Below are 23,336 nucleotides of genomic sequence, written 5' to 3'. Positions count from 1 at the left end.
TCGACAAGTGCTAGCGTCAATGTTCCTTCTATGGCGACTTCAATAACGTTCTTCGGGGAAGTGTGAGGCCTTATACATTTCGCTGGCACCGCAGTTCTCGCCTCCTGAACTGCGATATTTAGTTTTCCTGGCGCAATGGGCTCCGACGCCGGTGCATCGGTGAAAGCGAGCGGCGGCGAGGAGAAGGTGAACGGCGAGCAGCGGAGAATGCGGTGCCGACAACAGGAGGAGAGTCAAAGGTGTCCGAATAGTTGCGGCGTTGGTGGAAACGTGGCGCATATGGACGCACATTGTTGGGGACGTTGGGGGTAAGGAGGTGACAGTGACGTGCTACGTGTCCAGCACGGCCACAATAAAAACAAATCGGCCGATTATCTTCCGTGCGCCAATGATCTTGAGGTCGTGCATACTGCACCACTGGCCGGACCGGAGCGGATACGGGCGGGCGTAAAGGCGGGCGAAGGGGACCGTAGGTCTGTGGTGCAGGCCTCGAAGCGACTTCGGCGTACGTCAGGGGAGCGGCAACCAGAGCCTGCTGGAGAGAAGGTGGAATGTGGTCGGCTACCTGCTCCTTGATGACAGATTGGAGAGCGGGCGCCAACGGAGAATTCGACTGGCCGTGTGTGAGGGGAATCAGAGAAAGCTGACGAGCCACCTCTTCACGGACGAACTCCTTGATCTGTAGCAGTAGCGACGTATTATCCGGGGAAACAGCCAAGCTCGACATTGAAGTCGCCTGAGGAGAAGATTGGCGGGTGGCTAGGCGTTGTTTGCGGAGTTCGTCGAAGCTTTGGCAGAGACTGACGAGTTCAGAGACTGTCGCCGGATTTTTCGCCAACAGCATCTGGAAGGCGTCGTCTTCAATGCCTTTTAAGATATGGCGGATCTTCTCGGCATCAGCCATTGTGACGTCAACGCGGTTGCAGAGGTCGACAACATCTTCTATATAACTTGTAAATGTCTCCCCGCACTGTTGCGCACGACTGTGCAAACGTTGCTCGGCGCGAAGCTTGCGAACGGCGGGGCGCCCGAATACCTCCGTCACGTTAGTTTTGAAGGCTGGCCACGTCGTGAGATCACGTTCATGGTTGCGGTGCCACACGCTGGCGACACCGCTCAAATAAAACGATACGTAATTCAGTGTTTTGGTGTCATCCCAGTGGTTGTGGATGCTCACGCGGTCGTAGACAGCGAGCCAGTCTTCTACGTCATGGTCTTCGGTACCGCTGAAGATGGGTGGGTCGCGTTGACGCAGCGGGCCGGGGCAGACCATGGTAGTCACCGGGGCAGCGGGTTGTGGTTGCGGTGGTCCTTCTTCCGGCATAATGAAGACAGGCTGCAGTGTCCGGTTGCGAAGTTCCAGAATTCCGGTTGTACCCCGCAGCTCCACCAATTGTAAAGGGGGTTTATTCGGGTCGTAGAGAAGCAGCGACCAACGCGGCAACAGCAGGTAGGGCGCAGCCAGCGAGCGAACAGGGTACGAGCCACGCGATGGCAATGAGGCTTTTCAGCCTGCCGATCTTCTTCGTCACAGGTTTCAGAAAAGTTGCATTCACGATTCACACTGTGTGCGTGTAGTGCCATGCCCTACCTATAACCAAATATCGGCAATTCGAAGCTATTGTTTCGGCTCTGTGCCACCTGACGCCGTTATATGCAGCATGCTACGCTCGATTGCTCCCGGCGCGTCATTACCATTTTGTGATACTGCCCACTGAATTTTCCCAAGTCACCTGTGTTGATGATACTTTTCAAAGCTTGTTCGTATAGGCACTCAATAGCTGTTGGCAAAGTGCCTGCATTATTGCTGATTGTCGATATAAATGAAACACCTCGGAAGTTCTTGTGAACTGGTATTTTAATGAGGTAGCTAGGTGCATTGAGGGTATTGCTTCTGCCACTAGACTGGCGTTTTAAAAATGTACTAGGTGTGGAATCGCTGTTGCTTTGAATCTAGAGGTATTCTAAGATGTAAGAGGTGCTTCAGTATGAAACTCGCGCCTAATAACTGCGTGGTGTAATGATAAATTAGATGAGAAACTTCATGGTTCCATGTATTCATGCGTGAGGGGGGGGGCACGCAGGTAACTCCAATCGTCCACTCTACTGTCAACAGAGCCGTAGGCTGCCTGTTGCCCGTATGAGCAACTGCATTGAGTCTACAGGTGACAAGCTAAACGCGACTAAAATACCTCAATGACATATTTGTTGCTGGGATACCTATTGCAATGTTGGAACGCGATTGAATTACAGCATATTTTGTGCACCTACGTCAAGACAGCAAGTGCCTTGGCTGCTAGATAAGCAAAATCTATTATTAAATAGGTAGAGCTTAAGTACCACGTTAGTATCCCTAATATCGGTGAAAAATCACTTTTCAGAAAGCGTTTGAATGCAACGATGGCTATACTCTGGTAAAACAAACGAAGGGTATCAAAATTTAGGGTCATTTGTAGTATTGCTAAACTATCACTGCATTGTAATCATTCCGTCATGGCACATTGCACCGCTTTCCTAGATCTAAAACCACGGGCGAGCCCACTAAATGAGGAAGGCCACTTGGTACTTAAACAAAAACCACAAGCAATAACATTGACAGGCACATGTCGGCACGTGGAATGGGCGCGAGCAATGAATTATGAAATGATTTTAGAGGTAAACAAGAAAATATTTTGCCTACATACAAGCTGTGGATACTATGGATACGTTTGGCTGTGTCTTCTGGATATCGTAACGCGTTTCCCACAATGATTACGACGATGATGATAATAATAATGTTCATATTAACAATAATCCTACTTTTATTTCCATTGCAGGACGAAGGCCTCTCCCAGTGATATCAAATTATACCTGCTTTGCGCTAGCTGATTCCAACTTGCGCCTGCAAATCTTCTAACTTCATCAACCCACCCAATTTTACGCCGTTTGGGACTACGCTTCCCTTCTTTTGACACCCATTGTGTAACTCTAACGGCACGCCGGTTATCTGCCCTACGCATTACATGGCCTGCCCAGCTACATTCTTTTCTCCTAATGTCAACTACAGTATTGGCTATTCCCGTTTGCTTTCTGATCCGCACAGCTCTCTTCCTGCCACTTAACGTTACGCTTAACATTTTTTTTTGTTTCCTCGCCTTTGCGCGGTCCTTAAACTTGTTTTGGAGCTTTTTACTCAACTCCAAGTTTCTGCTCCATATGTTAGCTCTATAATATGGAATGTTTGTATGCAATGCAATGATTCTAACTTTTCTTTTCGACGATAGTGGTAAACTCCGTGTTAGGATTTGTTAATGCCTGCTGTATGCGCTCTTGCCATTTTTTTCCATCTCATAAATTTCTGTCTCATGATGACGGTCTCCTGTGAGTAATTGACCTATATAAACGTACTCTTGCACAGACACAGGAGGTTCACCAGCGGTCATGAATTCTTGTTGTCGTGCCAGGCCATTGAACACAACCTTTGTCTTCTGCATAATAAACTCCAATCATACTATCACACTTTCTCGGTTAAGGTCCTCAAACATTTGTTGCGATTCAGCTTCAGTGTTGCTCAACTAGGTAATGTCACCTACAAAACAAAGGTTGTTGAGACATTCGCCATTGATGCTCACTCCTAAGCCTTCCCAGTCTAATAGATTGTCCCGGTCTCATTCCCAGTCTGAGGGCGTTCTTCTATAATTAGGACGAAACGACACAAAAGACAAGACATGCTGGCAACTGCGTTCACGATGGGTATAACGTCAGACTAGTCACGAAGAACAGAAAAAAAAAAGAATAGGAGTGAATCACGCCAATAGGCCCTCCTTCTGCGCGACAGGCACGCGTCTTCTGGTTACTTGAGAGTCCGTTAGTTCTTGTGATTCCAAGGCTTGTATTCAAGAAGAGAAAAATTAGTCCTTCCAATAAAATTTATCGCACGGGCAGGTGCGAGCTAATTGCGATGTCGGACAGATTAGCCAGTGCGACCAACTAATGGCCAACGAGGCTTAATAAGGAAAAGCTTTGTGGTTTAAACCCAGGCTCACTCGCCGTTGTAACCATGGACCAATTTAATTTCTAAAGCACATTAACAATGCTTAAAGTAGGATACGAAATGATTGCACTTCGCACTCTCATATAGTGGTGAGTAGCAGGTGGTCTGATCGTTTCTCTTTAGTCGTTCACTTTGCAATTCATGCTGAGGATACTCTTCTTGCGCTGTAAGACTAAATGTGCTTGAAGCTGAGGCTGAACAATTGGCGGCTATGTAAATGCCGCCTGCTGCAACACTACCACGTCCACCACCACCACGATCCTAATGTGGTTCAAATTTCCGGAGGCCTATTGGAAGCTTGTGTTATTCGCATTGACTGCTGCCTTCTTTTCTTGTATGATTACTGCAGGTGTTCCTGATGATTCAGAGCGACAAGATAAAGTCGAGCTACATCTACCAGAGCTGGCTGACCCGATGCTGTGAGTCAGTGTATAGCTCTTTTGCGAAGAATGAAGCAGTGTGAAAAAAAAAACAAATACAAGCCGAAACCACCCTCGATCATTCTATACGTCAATGCGAATAATTTCCTTTTTGGCACCCGAACAATCTTATTGCCTTCCGGGGAAACGCTTGCTCGTGGACCGCAACATGTGCCAGCCGTGACATCCTGACAGGGTGCGATCGGAACCAGAGGCGGCCGCAGACAGTGCACTATGCGCCGAATTCGTCTTCGACAAAGTGCTTTTAAAAGCACCCGTCGATGTCCCACAAGTGGCGGCTCTCCGATCGGCGCAGCTTGGCTTCGGCGGCATGCTCGGCGTACAGTACATGCTGGCCGTACGCTTGGCGTGTCGCTGTTCTCTGGCCGCGCATCGCCTTTCTTCTTGCTCGCGCTCCACGGCCGCGCGTATCTCGTGGGCACGTCGCTTCGGCTCCTATCACGTCGCTTTGGTTCGCGTGGCGTGCCTCTGCAGAGCCCACGCTTCCCTTCCACTTCATGCTTTCGAGGGCCCATTGTTGTATCCGCGAGTAGTGGCTTACGCGCGACATAGCGCAACCGAGACGCGCCTGTTTGTGGAGCGCATGCCCGTACCGGCGAATGAGATGACGAGGCTCCAGGTCTGTAGCGGCGTATAAGCGGGTGCGTTGGAAAGCGCCCGCATGCTCGTGGAGCATGCGCGCCGCATGGGCGATAGCGGCCAGCAAGCAGGCGCATAGGGTCGAGCGCACATCGGCGTCAGACTCTGACTTTGGATGGCCTCGCATTTGACCTTGGCTCCAAGCAGGCAATGCGCTTCCTTCAACTTCGCTATTGCACTTGCTATCTTTCTTTTTTTTTACATGGGCAACGAAATCGATAGGCTTGTGGCAATAGCTACGTTGCTCGCACGACAGCAGCTGGGTCACCGGTAAGCGCACGAAGGTGCGTTTTCGATCAATACGCAGAGCTCGAAGTAACGCGTCGATTGTGACCATTTTCTGCACTCACCAGTAGCTGTTTTCTTAATAGCACTGTTTTCAATGACGAGATACTGGCTTTAAATCTTGCTGCATCGGTTCATTTTTATTTCTTTTTACAGCGAAGCTGTTAACCTATAGTTAGTCAAGATTTTTCGTGTCCGCGTGCATGATGCACACACAAGAATGTGGGTCGCCCCCGAGACAGTGTAAAGAAGCGAGCAGCGCACAGTGTGCTGCTTCTCCAAGAGGCATCACATGACGTCATAAGTGACACCATCACTTGACGAAGACGTCATGGCGGAATGTCACGTTTGACGTGGTGACGTCATCACATTACATCATCAGGTGCTATCGGCACGTGAGGATGCCGACATTCTCGTATATTCGAAGTAAAATCCGAAGCTATCATGTCTGCAGCTTTTGTGTAAGTCGTACATTAAGAATTTTCTGACGCAGTTCATGTTGAGAAAATCAATTAGTTTTATTACGCACTTGCGCTTGGTGGAGGGCATAGGACGATGAGGATGTACGCTGCACTGCCGCGAACGTGCGTGCGCGCGCGACGTACAGCCGACTGAATAACAGTACCGTGCGAGCGTCGACTGGCTGGCAGGTCAGCGCCATCTAACGGCACGAAGCGTCGAGATGGGTAGTGCATGCGCACAAAGTTCACTCGAAACGCAAGTTCCTTTGCTGGACTCTTTCCCCATGCATGAAACCACGCCTGTCGCGATTAACTCAGCGGAAGCTTGCGGCACGTTTGAAACCAAATCGAAAAGTTGATCATCCACTCTTGCGCTACCTATTCCTGCCACTATGATACAGTTACATTGCAGATTTGCATGTTTTGTTCATTATTTTTCTCTGCATGCGCACTAGAGTACCACATGCTAAAAAAAGCTGCAGAAATTCTGAGAATTCTGTACTAATGCGTCAGCATTGTTTGGCTCGGCTTTGACTTCGCTTTTCCTTACTTTTACTTGCTTTTAGTTCTTTACTTTTATTTACTTGCATCTACACATGTCCTTTCAGAGCATAAAGAATGCTTAGGCTTTAAGAGACAATTGTCAGATGTTCTCGCCGCATACGGCGCCTTCGAAGCGATCGTTCCAATCGAGCCGGAACTCCAGGCACGAGCGCGTCTCCAAGGGGCACACCGGGGGAAAGCGAACACCAGCTGCCGCAGTAACGCGTGAGATATTGCGTGAGGAGAGAGTGCATCGCTGCGAGGCTATGTCACCCTCCCTCGCTGTCTCTCTCGCTAGTCTAACTGCGCCTCGACAAGGCCCAATGAAAACGCGCCAAGCGTCCCAACCCACTTGCTTGCCCGCAAGTACATAACTTGGACGTCACTCAGCAGCGTTCAAGTGGACATTGCGCCAGCCCAAGTCTTAAGTTTGCCCAACTCTAAATTTCAAGTCGGCCCCCTCCTGCTATAAGCTTCCCCCACGCATTTTCTATGGAGCCCTGTGTATCTCTATGGGCACGCTCTCTTTAATTTGTTGCTAATCGCTTATAAAGGTACCAATTATCCACACTTACACAATCATAACGATTAAACGTCCTAACTTTGCAAATTACGCATTTTGGTGTCAATATGGGGCACCACACTTTTAGCGTAGCAGGGCTGGGGAGCTCTCCAAAGAATGCTGACGCATTGAAGAAAGTGTCTCCCAAACATAGTATAAAGTTTACCGCATTCTTAAAAAAAACGCAGCCAATTATAAATAAGCTCGGTGAGTAATTAGACCACTTATTCTTTCTAGACTTATCTGTAGATGTATAGCAGCTGGACCTAAAAACTTCCACGCTGTCCTGATTGAGGTGTTCGTATTGCCGGGACAGTCCGGAAGCGGGCGCCGCATAACTTCGACTTTCCTTCGGTCGACCTCTTGAACTTTTTTTGGATTACGACGTTCCCACCGTCGGATTACGACTTGTATTCGTGCGCAATAATCTGTTACAGCATTTGTGTGCTGCGAAGGCTATGTCAGTGTACGACCTTCGTGTCAAAGTTTGGGCACGGGCTTGTCGGTATTCCTTTGCAAACTTCACTTACAGCGCGTGCATAGACAGAGGGACCGAAAGAACGCGCTTGTCTTCGTCGTTCTTTTGGTCCCTATGTCTACGTACGTGCTGTAAGGGAAGTTTCCAGTTCACTGTGTACCGGCTCCCAGCGCAGTGAACTGTACCCACAGGTCCTTGCGTCTGTGGGGCGCATGACTCCTACTGCACATTCGCGAACACGCCATGCAAACAGACACAGAGTGCGCGACGTAGCGACACTTCTCACAGCTATCATGCTCTCTCGCAGACATCATGAACGGCAAGCCCCAGCAGGCGTGGGAACTCTACCAGAGCATGGACACTTCGAGCGAGTCCTTTAGTCTGCTCCAACTGCTGGCCAATGACTGCTACAAAGTGAGGACAGCGTCTGTATGTTGTGCTGTGCTAAGCATTTATCAACGTCTGAACAATGCAAAAAAAAAAATCACCAAGCTTTAAACAACTTTTTTTTTAAGTTTTTCATTGCGACAGCACCAGGTGCTCCCAACGTGCGACGCCACCTTCTGCAGAACATCTATGCTACTTGCCCAGCGCAGTGTTCGTGCTCTAAGTTTGCCTCTCGCGGTCATCAAACTATGTGCGTAGACGCCACCACTGTCAGAGCTTCTGTGAGGAGTAAAACTCCTCACAAATCGCAAACCGCAGTGGCACAGTGGTTTAGCGCGTCGAGGTCCGATCTGTAAGTTGCCTCCGGCTTATGAATTTCAATCCCCGGTGTGGTGGAAAACCTTTTATTCTTGTGGGTTCTGTGTATAGTTGCGGATGGGTGCGAATAGTGCACATAAAACTTTTAGGTGACAAAATACGCAAGAGGTAATTCAAAATGTCGTTTCCTCCAGCTACCTGAAGATTACGAATCAAACACTTGTACTACCGTGATTATAGTTGTCATCATAATGAGACTATCTTTCCAAAACAGAAGGATCTGGCAATACCTGCGTCTACAGTGGCCATGAAACTAATATAGTGAGCTGAGTTTATTCTTACGGAGAACGAAATGCAATGGCAGCGTTTTTGTGCTGTTTTTTATTCAAATTTCGCTGAAGGCAGGAGCGAAACAAACGAATCATTGTCCTGTTGTACTCTTTGGGCATTCACGCTGTCTTGCTGTATTTACCCTTGAAGAAATAAACTGATACAGAAGCAAGGAAAATTACTTTGGGACTTCTGCTGGAAGGCCTCAGACACTGTACGTTAAAAAGTTGTGTAGTTAGTCGTCGTGTGATGTATACTGCAAACATAAGTTCATTGAAAAGTAGATTGAAAATGTTGCCTGAACAACCTACTGCATAAGGTTATCATTTCACTATTGACCTTCTAGATTTAAGCGCATACAAAAGCAAGAAAAAAGGAAAAGAAAGAGGATGCTACATGCGAGAAATAAATCTCCCTAAAGCTCTAGGTATGATGTGGCAGCTCCCAAACTGAACACTTCCATTTGGCCTCCCTAATATCCCTTTGTCATAATCTGAATACGCAGACTAACAATATTTCTTGACGTAGATGCAAGTTCGTACTTTTACAGGATATTAAAGGCAAAAACAACAATAATAAGTGTGCAGTACGCCATCTCGGCAGCATACATAACAGATGCCTGGGTACACGGCCTCGTATCTCACGGTGAACTTATTGTTCAACAAGAGGCTACATACGACATCTAGTTAGAAAATATAGCCGCGCAATGCTCCGCACGCACACTTTTTAGGCACGAAAGGCTAAACAACCGATCCTGATTAACAAAATTGCCCTCTGCAAGTTTAGTAGACGTTTCACTGAAGAGCGCAGGCACCTATCGTTGCTCTTGTAGAAGGCTTGTCTTTGGCCTCTTTAACTTATGCAACCTGTAAACTTGCACGGTTGCGCTTTAAAACCACGGCGCTGCAAGTTTGCTTCAGAGACTTTCCTTTCCTTCCCACTTCTCCGCCCTTAAACTGGCTCTCTTAACTACTACACGCAGAGACTAAGCAACAGCGCGCGCATTCGATCCTATAGATGAGATGAATATTTACAATTATTATTAGGGTTATAATTATATTCGAGTGCTGATTGCCGTGTTATAGTTTATTAACGAAGCTTCCCCTCAAGTCAAAATATTTTAAGGCAGTTTTCCTAGTCTCTAAAGCCGCTCGAGTTCACGCTGCTCCTCTGGCGGCCATTTTTCCAAGAAATTATGCCTTCCAACCACTGTCGCGGACATCATCAGTCCCTTTCCACATAAGTATGAGGCTCGGAGCAGGAGCTATGGTGCTTGAAAGTAACCGGTGGTTTGACGAACCAACCGACTGAGCTACCTTTCCGGGCAACATTGAAGGGTCACGAGTTCAAATCACATAATATGTTCCTTTTTTTCTTTTTTTTTTCTTTTATTTTAATGTCTTTTCCTTCATTTTATCACTGTACGGAAACCCTCCAAAAAAAATTATATATCCTCAATTATGTGTGGCCACACATGTGCAGGTCATAAATACCAGGTTCTCTAGCCGAGTGCCATCCATGCGGTATAACCGAGCTCAGATTGGTCCACCTTGACTGATCAAATAGGGCACCACTGTAGGTTAAATGAGGCGTACAACACCTGCGGGACCCGCCGTGGTTGCTCAGTGGTTATGGTGTTAGACTGCTGAGCACGAGGTCACGGGATCGGACCCCGGCCACGGCGGCCGCATTTCGATGGGGGCGAAATGCGAAAACACCCGTGTACTTAGAATTAGGTGCACGTTAAAGAACCCCAGGTGGTCGAAATTTTTGGAGTCCTCCACTACGGCGTGCATAATCAGAAAGTGGTTTTTGTCACGTAAAACCCCATAATTTAATTTTTAATATAACTCCTGCGGGGACGGTAGAGTATCCGTCTCCAGTGCAAGAGGACCGTGATTCAAATCCCGGTGCCGCGCAATTCTCCACCGGAAAAAAAAAAAACGTGTGTTGAGAAAATTGCACAAACAGGCCTGGAGTGCGGCCTGATCCCGGTGACCAGAACCGGTAACGCACTCTCTCACCAGAGCAGGATTGGCCACCCTGGTGCAGTACTTGGCCACAACCTCCCATATGAATACAACAATCAAACCCGGCCCTCAGTCCCCAGCAGCCGCGAAGCAACTGACCACGGCGGCGGTCAGATCTGTGACGCTGCAGAGGGTGCTAAGAATACCTGGCTCCGGACAGGCCGCCATTGGAATCTGAACCTGGCAGCGTTTAACGTTAGAACGCTATCTAGTGAGGCGGGTCAAGCAGTGTCATTGGAGGAATTAGAGGGTAGTAAATGGGATATAATAGGGCTCAGTGAGGTTAGGAGGACAAAAGAAGCATATACAGTGCTAAAAAGCGGGCATGTACTATGTTACCGGGGCTTAGCGGAGAGACGAGAACTAGGAGTCGGATTCTTGATTAATAAGGAAATAGCTGGTAACATACAGGAATTCTATAGCATTAATGAGAGGGTGGCAGGTCTTGTTGTGAAACTTAATAAGAGGTACAAATTGAAGGTGGTACAAGTCTATGCCCCTACATGCAGTCATGATGACCAGGAAGTCGAAAGCTTTTATGAAGACGTAGAATCGGCGATGGGTAAAGTCAAAACAAAATACACTATACTGATGGGCGACTTCAATGCCAGGGTAGGCAAGAAGCAGGCTGGAGACAAGTCAGTGGGGGAATATGGCATAGGCTCTAGGTATAGCAGAGGAGAATTATTAGTAGAGTTTGCAGAACAGAATAATATGCGGATAATGAATACCTTTTTTCGCAAGCGGGTTAGTCGAAAGTGGACGTGGAGGAACCCGAATGGTGAGACTAGAAATGAAATCGACTTCATACTCTGCGCGAACCCTGACATCATACAAGATGTAGACGTGCTCGGCAAGGTACGTTGCAGTGACCATAGGATATTAAGAACTCGAATTAGCCTAGACTTGAGGAGGGAACGGAAGAAACTGGTACACAAGAAGCCAATCAATGAGTTAGCGGTAAAAGGGAAACTAGAGGAACTCCGGATCAAGCTACAGAACAGGTATTCGGCTTTAACTCAGGAAGAGGACCTTAGTGTTGAAGCAATGAATGACAATCTCATGGACATCATTAAGGAGTGCGCAATAGAAGTCGGTGGTAACGCCATTAGACAGGAAACCAGTAAGCTATCGCAGGAGACAAAAGATCTGATCAAGAAACGCCAATGTATGAAAGCCTCTAACCCTACAGCTAGAATAGAACTGGTAGAACTTTCTATGTTAATCAACAAGCGTAAGACAGCGGACATCAGGAACTATAATATGGATAGAATTGAACAGGCTCTCAGGAACGGAGGAAGCCTAAAAACAGTGAAGAAGAAACTAGGAATAGGCAAGAATCAGATGTGTGCGTTAAGAGACAAAGCCGGCAATATCGTTACTAATATAGATGAGATAGTTCAAGTGGCTGAGGAGTTCTATAGAGATTTATACATTACCAGTGGCACCCACGACGATAGTGGAAGAGAGAATAGCATAGAGGAATTCGAAATCCCACAGGTAACGCCAGAAGAAGTAAAGAAAGCCTTAGGAGCTATGCAAAGGGGGAAGGCAGCTGGGGAGGATCAGGTAACAGCAGATTTGTTGAAGGATGGTGGTCAGATTGTTCTAGAGAAACTGGCCACCCTGTATACGCAATGCCTCATACCCTCGAGCGTACCGGAATCTTGGAAGAACGCTAACATAATCCTAATCCATAAGAAAGGGGACGCCAAAGACTTGAAAAATTATAGACCGATCAGCTTACTGTCCGTTGCCTACAAAGTATTTACTAAGGTAATCGCAAATAGAATCAGGAACACCTTAGACTTCTGTCAACCAAAGGACCAGGCAGGATTCCGTAAAGGCTAGTCAACAATAGACCAGATTCACACTATCAATCAAGTGATAGAGAAATGTGCAGAATATAACCAACCCTTATATATAGCTTTCATTGATTACGAGAAAGCGTTTGATTCAGTCGAAACCTCAGCAGTCATGGAGGCATTACGGAATCAGGGTGTAGATGAGCCATATGTAAAAATACTGGAAGATATCTATAGCGGCTCCACAGCCACCGTAGTCCTCCACAAAGAAAGCAACAAAATCCCTGTAAAGAAAGGCGTCAGACAGGGAGATACGATATCTCCAATGCTATTCACAGCATGTTTACAGGAGGTATTCAGAGGTCTGGAGTGGGAAGAATTGGGCATAAAAGTTGATGGAGAATACCTTAGCAACTTGCGATTCGCTGATGATATTGCCTTGCTTAGTAACTCAGGAGACCAATTGCAATGCATGCTCACTGACCTGGAGAGGCAAAGCAGAAGGGTGGGTCTGAAAATTAATCTGCAGAAAACTAAAGTATTGTTTAACAGTCTCGGAAGAGAACAGCAGTTTACGATAGGTAGTGAAGCACTGGAAGTGGTAAGGGAATACATCTACTTAGGGCAGGTAGTGACCACGGATCCGGATCTTGAGACTGAAATAGCCAAAAGAATAAGAATGGGTTGGGGTGCGTTCGGCAGGCATTCTCAAATCATGAACAGCAGGTTGCCACTATCCCTCAAAAGGAAAGTGTATAACAGCTGTGTGTTACCAGTACTCACATATGCGGCAGAAACCTGGAGGCTTACGAAAACGGTTCTGCTGAAATTTAGGACGACGCAACGAGCTATGGAAAGAAGAATGATGGGTGTAACGTTAAGGGATAAGAAAAGAGCAGATTGGGTGAGGCAACAAACGCGGGTGAACGACATATTAGTTGAAATCAAGAAAAAGAAATGGGCATGGGCCGGACATGCAATGAGGAGGGAAGATAACCGATGGTCACTAAGGGTTACGAACTGGATTCTAAGGGAAGGGAAGCGTAGCAGGGGGCGGCAGAAAGTTAGGTGGGCGGATGACATTAAGACGTTTGCAGGGACAACATGGCCACAATTAGTACATGACCGGGGTAGTTGGAGAAGTATGGGAGAGGCCTTTGCCCTGCAGTGGGCGTAACTAGGCTGATGATGATAATGATGATGATGAAAGTTGCAACTAATCTCTTGTGCTGTGAAACAATAAGCCCTCCTTCTTGGCGGAATATTCGTTCTCTTCGACAAAAAAGTCCTATGGAAGAGAGGCGAAATTCTTACTCTTCCAAGGAAAAAATATTGCGTCTCTGTCATTCAAAAATATTCCTTTCTCAAAGCCAGGTGCTCGGCCTACCAGGCTACCTGGCACGTTCCCGCGCGTGTCCGTGCGAGCTCTGCTACGACGCACAAGCCCCTGGCCAAATCTGCGAAGCATGGAAGTCCAAGTATGTGGCAAAGATATTTCCCCAGAAGAGTTAACCGCCGAGATGGGCTGGTGTACCGCCCGTTCCCGTCGGTGTACCGCCCGTCGCCCAGACGAGCAGCGGGGGCGAAAACTATCCCAAGAACAACAACCTAGGACGCAAGACACTCGCTCTCGCTATAGGCCCAGGCAGCAAGTTAGAACTCAGGTTCTCAAGGCCGGGCGCATGCTCCCACTACCAGCAAATGAGATCAAGATCATCGTCAGACCCAAAGGAGCGCTCAATATTTCCAAGGTCGGCAGCCCTACAGTGACTGCAGCTATTCTTCAAGCAGCGCAACTTAGCTCAGAAGACAGTCAAAACGACACAATATGCTCGAACAACCAGCAAAACATCATGGTGATCAGCACGCCCAGCCCGCAAAATGCGGACCGGTACGTCAGAATCACTCTTTCACTGCGAACAACGCTCCACACGGAGTCTCCACACTCATTCGAAAAAGAATTACTGCAATCGAACACGATCTCAACGATCGGCGCACCGAACACCTCTTCATTAAGCTCATCCCGCAAAGGAAACGAAAGGAAGGAATATTTATCCTCAATATCTACAATACTCCATCTCAACGCCATAGCCGATTTCTAACCCTCTTCAAAAAGGCCCTTAATATCGCAGGCAGCAGCCCCCTTATCATCGGAGGTGACTTCAATCTCCCGCACACAGGATGGGGTTACAGACGCAGCTCTGCTACAGGTCGTAACTTATGGCAAGACTCCCTTGATCTCGGGCTTACGCTCATTACTGACCCAGCCTTCCCCACTCGCCTCGGCACTTCTACTGAACGAGACACGACGCCAGACCTCACTTCCATCCATCCATCCATCCTCTCTAGATGGAAGGGACAACGGCTCAATAGAAGACTCAGACGGAAGGTCGCACTTCTCAACAAGGAAATTGAAGCACACTGCCGCGTTCTAAGTCAACAGCAATGGACAGAGCTCTGTCACTCTTTAGACGGGCAACTCCACCATCCCCGCTCGTGGAAAATCCTCAAACATTTGATTGATAGCACCACCACCCGCTCATATCAACAAGATCGCCTCACCAAGCTTTTATTCACAGAAAGCAAGACGCATGGCCAGTACCACGTTAAGAACAGATTATGTGAAAAGTACATCCCATCTGGGCCCAATCAACCTCACGGCCCATACACAGGGACCTCCAACCCTGCCCTTGATGAAGATTTCAGCGTGGCAGAGATTCATGCTGCCCTACATAAGCTGAACAGCCGTTCGGCGCCAGGCCCAGATGGGGTTACAAATAAAACACTAAGAAATCTAGATGACCCCTCGGTGCGACAACTCACCGAATACATCAACAACTGCTGGCGCCAGGGATCCATTCCCCCGACATGGAAAACGGCCAAAGTAATTCTCATCCCCAAACCCGGTAAGCCATCTAGCCTCGCCAATCTCCGGCCCATATCGCTAACTTCATGTGTAGGCAAGGTAATGGAGCACGCACTCCTAACCCGTGTAAACACTCACCTCGAAGACACATGTGCATACCCCCACTCGATAATTGGCTTCAGACAGCATCTTTCCACCCAAGACGCTATGCTCCAACTTCAGCATCAAATCCTAGATGGCAAATCCCGTCACACGAAGGCGATCTTGGGCCTCGACCTCGAGCGCGCCTTCGATAATATCAGGCACTCCACCATCCTCGAGCGCATCTCCTTGCTCAACCTTGGAGAACGCACTTATAACTATGTAAGGGACTTTCTATCCAATCGGAAGGCCTTCCTGTCGGTCGGAGACATTCGATCAGAGGAACTCTCCCTCGGCAGTACCGGCACACCGCAAGGCTCTCTCATTTCCCCAATACTGTTTAATCTGGTTATGGTCGGATTTGCACAAGAACTACAAAAACTCGACGGCATTGAACACACCATATACGCCGATGATATTACAATCTGCGCTGCAAAGGGCAGTGACGGCCAAATCGAAACTGCCCTACAAGACGCCATTGACGTCGTAGAAAATTATCTTGAAGGTACGGGACTCCGCTGTTCCCCTGAAAAGTCGGAGCTTCTCCTATACCGCCCCACACTCCGTGGACGCCCCCCGCGGGGCTCCACGACTAAACGCCAATACGAGGAAATAGAGCTAAACCTGAGGGATGGCAGAGCAATACCCGTGGTCCCTTGCATCCGCGTTCTTGGTATGACCATAGAAGCCAACGGAGCTAACTCTACGGCTATCTCAAAGATCCTTCGACAGACCACCAATACTTCCAGACTGCTGAAACGAGTGACCAACCGGCGAGGGGGTATGAAGGAAGACAGCCTCATCCGCCTTTCCAATCTTTTATCGTCTGTCACATTACTTACGTTGCGCCCTTTCTCAACTGGTACAAAGCTGAAAAGACTAAATTGGACATCATCATTAGAGGAGCCTATAAGCAGGCCTTAGGACTACCCAACCACACCAGCACAGAACTTCTACTACAATTAGGTATCCACAACACGCTAGACGAGTTAATCGAGGCCCAACGTCGATCTCAACTCGAGCGGCTTACTCTCACGGAAACGGGCCGCAGCATTCTAAACAAGCTTAATATCACCTACCACCGTCAACATGGAGACAAACACGCAATACCACGCGACATTCAGCAATGGATACACGCCGACCCTATTCCGAAAAACATGCACCCAGACTACAACAAAGAACGCAGGAAGGCACGAGCTACTTCCCTCATCAAAGCTTACGCCAAAACAGCGGGCGTCACCTTCGTCGACGCAGCTGAGTACCAAGATGGACGGCGCTTTGCGGCGGTTACCACAGCAGGCGGCTTGCTCCGACATGCTGCCAGCATCATTACAAAGAATGCCGAGACGGCCGAGGAAGTGGCCATTGCCCTGGCCACTCTTGACCCATCCTGTCACACCATACTGAGCGATTCTCGCACAGCAGTCAACAACTACATCAAAGGTCGTATTTCTCATCAATCACTCCGTATCTTACGACAAGCCCCGCATTCGTCTGAAAATCAAATCACCCTCATCTGGATCCCAGCACACGCCGGCGTTGTCCACCCGCACCTCACCAAACTCAACGAGGTTACACACTCCGTAGCACGAGGACTAGTCAACCGTGCCGGAGACGGTGCAGGTGCACCCGCAGGGCGCGACCGCCTTACAAGATACAACGACCTTGTAAAGTCATTTTACCTCGCAAGAAGAACCTTCCCCACCCCTCACCGCAAGTTAAACAGGGCACAGGCAACCACCCTTCGCCTGCTACAGACGAATACATACCCCTCCCTCACACGCTATCACACTATATACCCCGACATCTACCCGAGCCACACGTGCAACGTCTGTAAAACTGAATCGGCCACACTCCCCCACATGCTATGGGAGTGCAAAGATCAATACCAAGAGCTTAATCCCGTGACCCTCTCGTCGAGATGGCACGCCGCTCTGCGCAGCTCCCATCTCGACGACCAACTCTGGGCGACCCAGCAGGCCTACGAAGCGGCGAAGAGGCAAGACCTCGACGTCCCATCGTGGGAGGCCTAGGCCCAGCCGACTGAACTGCTGGTGTTCATTAAAGTTTACTCTCTCTCTCTCTCTCAAAGCTGTTTTTATAACGTAAACTTTGTCACAACCATCGCGTTTGCTATCCCGGGCTGATCACAAGTATAAAGTCGCCATTCTGTTTTGCACAAGTAGCTTGTTCTATTGAATTTTTTTAGAGCTCAGCTCTTAGGTTCCTGTTCCTGTGCTGAGCGTCGGCTTTCTTCGGCGTGGCACGGCATTTCGCGTAACAGAGCGAACGATAGCAGCGAATGATGAAAGAGCGAACGCGGAGTGCAGCGGGAGATGAAAGACGGTAATAGCGAGAAGAGTGTGAGGAGAAAAGCGGAGGAGGAGGCTGCAGTAAAAGCATGAGGCAGGAAGTGCAGGAGGAGAGTGTGGCGAAAGGGTGGGCAGGAAAGCATAGTGCCGCACAAGACTACAAGATGGCGCGAGAGTATTAGAGCGCACCGCTTAAACGCCCGTTCCTGGGGTGAGTATTGCCGTACAGTCGCGATCAAATTGAAGGTGATCGCTCGAGCTGCGACCGGCGGGCCTTCCAAGCAGCATAGCGGCCGATTTCGGAACTGCGAAGATAAAAATTGCGCTGCCTTCTTCCCCTTTTACGCTCGCCCAGGCTGCAACCGTCACCTCCAAGACTAACTCGCCACATTTTTGTGCTTGTTACCCTTTCATGGCAGTGATGTGTGTGCGTCCCTGCCTCATGCATACATTGGCTAACAATGACCCTTTTGTGCAATAGCTGATAAGGCAGTCGAAATGGATTCACAGGTAATCTCGTGAAGCGTGACGAAAAGCTGCGAGTTGGCAGACAGGAGTGACAGCTGCTCAGCGAACAGCAAAAGAGAGAGAGGAAAGCTATCTGATGTTTCCCTCTTGACTGACGGTGATGACGTAACGTGGCGCTGCTCCTAGTTTCGGTCGCCGCTCGAGTGATCCCCTTCAAGCTGATCGTGACTGTACGTAGGTGCAACCTTGCGAACGTGCTCGTGCCACTGCTCGCGCGTTCGTCGTTGTCTTCTTCCGCATCTGGCTCATCGGCATCCCTCGTCGTAACCGCGCGAACACGCTCGTACCACTGCTGTACTATTTTTCTATTTATTTTTCAGAATAATTTTGAATATCGTACCTGATCATCTCAGGAGGTGCAACAGTAGCGCTGCGCGAGAAACAAGAGTGTCTCTCGATGCTGCTGCCACTAATAAACAAATAAACAAAATAAATAAATTAATTAACAAACGCAAATGAGGACTGCACTTGAGCACCATGTTTCGTTGTCTCAGATGGGCCACTTCCTGTACGCTGCGCGAGGTTTCGACCTGCTGGAGAAGATGGACGCTAACCCGGAATACTGGGAGGGCAAGAGGGGAGCCTGCGTGGGCACCTTCCAGAAGGTGATTGCCGGGAGGGACGAGCCGTGAGTATGGCTGTGTTTCAATGCTCGAGACATTGTGAAATAGTGCAAAAGATAATAAATATTATGTAGGACGACATGAAGATGCACAAAGGAGGCAACGCTGTGTGGTGTGCTTCTCGCGGTCGTCCGAAGTCTGCGTGACGCTAGTTGACAATGTCTCGAGTACTAGAATAAGCACCAACCAGACCAACTGTCTTCTCTAATTCCAATACCCGTCGTAGACGGCAGAGTACACGACTAAGCGGACAGCTGACATCTTCAGCCTCATTCCAATTTTGACGAAACCGTCAAACACGGCTTCACGAAGACAGCGTCGAAGTGAAAAACGATGGCGGTTACTTGGCTGTCCAAGCGAGATGGCGTCGGAGCAGAAGGCATGCAGGCTCGATCGGATGATCTGTGCACAAAAAAAAAATACCTAGCCACAATTTCTATGTGCCATTTATTAGTTCGCATATGCGAATTAGCAGGGAAGAAGTTTGGGCGTGTTGGTGGGATACATTCAGACTGGGATACATAGCGCAAAAAATTGACACAGGGACAAGCGCTCGTCCTGTGTTCTGCGTGGCCTGTGTCCTGTGACCCTGTGTGCTTGGCCTGTCCTGTGTTCTGCTTGTCCCTGTGTCATTTTTTTCGCTATGTATCCCAGTCTGAATGAGCATATGCGAAGTTGTAAAATAAAGCTATGATGCTATGAGCTATGTGCTTTTGTTACCTCTTTTTGTCAACGCGAGGCGGCGACGCGCATTGACGCCCTGAAAAATAAAAGAACGTGGAGATTTACAAGAAAACGACAAGATACAAATTAGGAAGCAAGTTTTGCGATAACGCGAAGGGCAGTGCCTTGCCATTTGAGGTACGGGCTGGCTGCCTGAGGACTAGACATGCCCGAGCAAATTCGCGCCGCAGAATGAAGCACGTATGTGCTGAAACGAAAAAGCCCGGTAACGACTCAGCACATTGTGAGAAAATGTCGAGATATTCGCCTAGATAGACTTGTAGCGAGTGCCCACCCTCCAGAAGCGTTGAGATTCAAAGCAGGTGGAGAGATTAACTGCTCATCAACCGTGATAAGTAGGAGACGATTAGTGTATCGGTGGAGGAAAAGCAGGGAAGACATTGATGAAACCGGAGTCATTACAAGTGTACGTAGTGGCACAGTATAGCGAGATGTATTAAATACGAAAGCTAAGATCGAGATCAGACAAGCAAAAGGCTGCATAAAGATGGAACTCGTAAAAACGGAATAAATGGAACAGGCTAGGGGACTATTTGTACCTGACCCGTTTCAATAACCATGCTAATAAGCACCACCATCATTATCATCATGATCTTCCCATGCGTCTTCCAGGCCGTTTAGGATGCATTTCGTAACCTGGGCTAGAAGCTGCCTTACTGAGTGACTGAGCATTTTGTTTTCTTGAACGTTCAAGAGAAAGCGAGGAATGAATTGGTAGGCTTAAGCTATGTACGTAGACTGTCTGCGATTGTAGCCAGAATTCGAACCTACCCTACATGTAGCGTATAATGGAAAGCGTTAGACCCGTCTTTAAGAGGAACGTTAATCTCAGGGGCTCGAAAACACATGGAAGCTGAGAAATCTTCTCGGCTTCAAATGCATGAGATTTAATGAGGTTTCTTGCGCAAAAAAATAAGAATCTACCAAGTGTATAGGAACCATGTTTTCTTTTGGCTCGTAAACAAAGATATTTTATGAATATAGTCAGATTTTAAAAAAAATAAGAAAAGATAGTGTTAATCTTATAACCCTGCTAAAGGAACGTGAAAAAATATCGCCAATTTGTTAATCGTGCTTGCCGAGCCATCTAAAGAGGGGAACAATTGTATACTGTCTAACGCTATATACCACTATACCACTATATTTTCTGAACCCTTTTAATGAGGGTAACAATCTCACGTAAGGTATCAAGCCATTCATCCCATTTGTACACTCTAAATGCTCTAAGAGATACAATTTACCGAACTGCGATATTTCTTTTTGGTACTGCGGCACTTCGAGCTTCATTTTTTTTAAATGTTGCTACTTTCTGGCAATTTTTCTAAAGTTATTCGGGGCCGTAAATTCAAACGAAGCGCCTCCTAAACCGTGTTACCGTTCTGGAATATTTTTACCTGTACCTCTTTCTTTATCATTGAAAGAGCTGACGCGTTGAGAGTTGACCATGGCAAAAAGGAAATGCTACCTGGTTTCATTGATTGTGGTCCTCCCGAAGTCTGTCAAAAACTACCACTAGCGGCTTCCTGTGACGCAGCGTTGGGGTAGTAAAAATATTCGTGGGATCAATCTGGTCCTTTAGCATCACAAGAGAAAGCCTCCGCAGCCAGAAGGTACAACCATAGTCACTGAGACGTCAAGAGGCAGTAATCAAGTGCGAATGAGGCGATGTAATTCATCTACGTACCATTCATGTCTTGTATTCATGTTTTCCTATTCACGTTTATTAAAAGCTCCCTTGTGAAACTGTTCACCGAAGTGTAGCTGCTTTCTTGTGGTAGATGCGAGTGATGGACATGTCAGTAAAGGGATTGTTTAGGTTGTTTGCCTTTCCCGCTGAATCTTCGGGGTGGTATACACTTGCACACAGGGAGCGGAAAGGAGGTATCTAGGACAGGACGTCAGAATTGTAGCTCCGCCAATGCATTTTCAAACGACGATATTGTTTCCTGAGCTGTCTGAATCGTACCTTTTTGGCTGTTCATTCGTGTCCTGCGTGACAGCGCCGTGATAATTAGTTACGCTTACACCAACGCGGTAAAGTTGAGTCCAGCCAGTTTGTCGGCTTGAAATTTATGGTCGGACGCATGTAGACACCAGCCGATTGCACGAAGTGAGCTTCCAGACGAGTTCGGTCAACCTGCCTGCAAGAGGTGGATTAACTTATCCAACTCGCTTGGGGAAGTGCTCATTGACACTGTAGAGTTGGACAAGGCCAGCTGGACTTTTGACTCGACCCGCCCGCTTCGAGTTCACGTCAACGAATATATCGTTGCTTAAGAGCTGGGAGTTCACTTTCGACTGGTAGTGTTTGTGAGGGAACCATTTCCCAAGGTGTAGAGGGACGAAGCTAGGGCGCACACATCACAACTTTATTCTTAGGAGGATCTACTCCGCCCTAGTTGACTTGTCACTTACCCTGCAGAGTGGTCAATGCGACGCACTTGGCCTTCCTCTCACACTGCAATATCACTCTCAGACCTTGCTTCCCTTTTAACTTCGCCACAGGGCACTCGTATTCGAACTCCCTCTCGCATTGTGAGAATGGGAATTCCATTCATAATGCGTCCATTCCCTATGAATAGTAGCTGTTTTCGGTTGCAGTTTTCGCTGCACCGTGACGTGGTTGTAGTGATATTGTACCATACATGCCCAACTGACCTCAAATGAAGGTACCCAACACGATAAAACCGCTGACAAGAAGGCATCTTCTTATTTTCTCACAAACATATTTCTTAGCCTAGTTTCCAGTGGCATAACCAAAAGTTATCTGCTATATTGACATACGATTTTTTTATCGCTAGTTCATATTATTATAGCTTCAAGGAATATACATCTACTTGCGCGAAACATATAAAACCGCAGAGGCAACGCGGAGGATCAGCAAACATAATTGTCATTTGAAGCACATTGGCGTCATGTCAACGAAGTGTCGCAGCGCCAATATGACATTTTTGTGACTTTGCCTTGTAATAATGGGTGAAGGAGTTGCTGTACACGACTGAATAAAAGAAGAACTAGATGTTCTAATGAGAATCTGAAATGTTCTCACGAACCACTTCTCACCAGAAATGTCAGGACGCGTGCTATACTTAGCCCTCGCGTGAAGTTACGATAATCCATTTATTTGGTGCCAGAATTAGTAGTGTTCGTTGCTCGATCTGAAATTGATCTTACAACATCGGCATGGTACTTTCACAAACATTTACATTGTGAAAAGGTTTTAACGACAGCCTTGTCCATATTTTGACGGAACGGGAATACTGACCTAAATTGTAGTGCGTTCAAATTCTCGATGTTACTGTGTCAGCAGAAGTCTTCAAGCAGGTATATGGCCAACGGTCCTTTCCCCAATGCAGGGATTGTCTGCGGGAGATCGTGGAGATGCTCAAGACCGAGAGTCACTCCCAGGCCGAGTCCATCAGCAAGGTGATACATGGCTGGTGCAAAGAGAAGAAGATAGCGCTTTCTTGACTGCCCGGCACGCTTGTACTACGTAAGCAAAGAATAAACTCTTTCGGACTCTTGTGGCGTTCCTCTGGACACCGCCGGCCGCGATATCGCAACAGCTTTGACTTTGCGATCCTGCAGAATGAAGTCGTAGGTTGCCGTATTGCAGTGAGGGTGGAATGCAAAATCACTTGTGTACCGTGCTTTGGGTGAACGTTAACAACGCCATGTGGTCGAAATCTACCCGGATCCCTCTGCCCCCTCTCACGACAGAGGTGTAAGTCGAGATACACATTTTTTTTCTATTCAGAATGAATCTACAATGATTAAATGCTTATATGCGTAAACTGCTTGACCGCCTTGA

The 23,336-nt window shown here is 47.8% G+C and overlaps 1 pseudogene; it reads left to right on the top strand.

Annotated features, from left to right (window-relative positions):
• The window catches only part of LOC126528238 (intraflagellar transport protein 56-like), an 89,871-nt pseudogene extending 66,832 nt beyond the window's left edge, over positions 1–23,039 (top strand).
• The last annotated feature ends 297 nt before the right edge of the window (positions 23,040–23,336 follow it).

Source organism: Dermacentor andersoni, unplaced genomic scaffold, assembly GCF_023375885.2.
Source record: "Dermacentor andersoni unplaced genomic scaffold, qqDerAnde1_hic_scaffold ctg00000039.1, whole genome shotgun sequence".
In the NCBI taxonomy this organism is placed as follows: Eukaryota; Metazoa; Arthropoda; class Arachnida; order Ixodida; family Ixodidae; genus Dermacentor; species Dermacentor andersoni.
Note: the sequence above shows the minus strand (reverse complement) of the source record. Positions and strands in the feature narration are given on the sequence as shown.